We start from the raw sequence: 203 nt of genomic DNA, 5'->3' as shown, positions 1-203 counted from the left end.
TGGTGCGGGGACTGTGCTTGATGGAGCGGGCTAAAGGGAAAGAAAAAAAAAAGCCTTATGCCCTCTGCCAGTCCCCAACCTGCCCTGGTGAACAGGATGAAGTGACTGTGGGCACTGTCCTGGGCAAGAAGGAGGCTGAGCTGGGGTGCTTGGTGCTGACTTTGAGCTCTGCCTGTCCCCTCTGTGCCAGCTCTCACAGGTGC

The sequence above is a fragment of the Apaloderma vittatum genome, unplaced genomic scaffold, assembly GCF_000703405.1.
Source record: "Apaloderma vittatum isolate BGI_N311 unplaced genomic scaffold, ASM70340v1 scaffold22936, whole genome shotgun sequence".
In the NCBI taxonomy this organism is placed as follows: Eukaryota; Metazoa; Chordata; class Aves; order Trogoniformes; family Trogonidae; genus Apaloderma; species Apaloderma vittatum.
The sequence above is the reverse complement of the archived record's forward strand: the minus strand, read 5'-3'. Positions refer to the sequence as shown.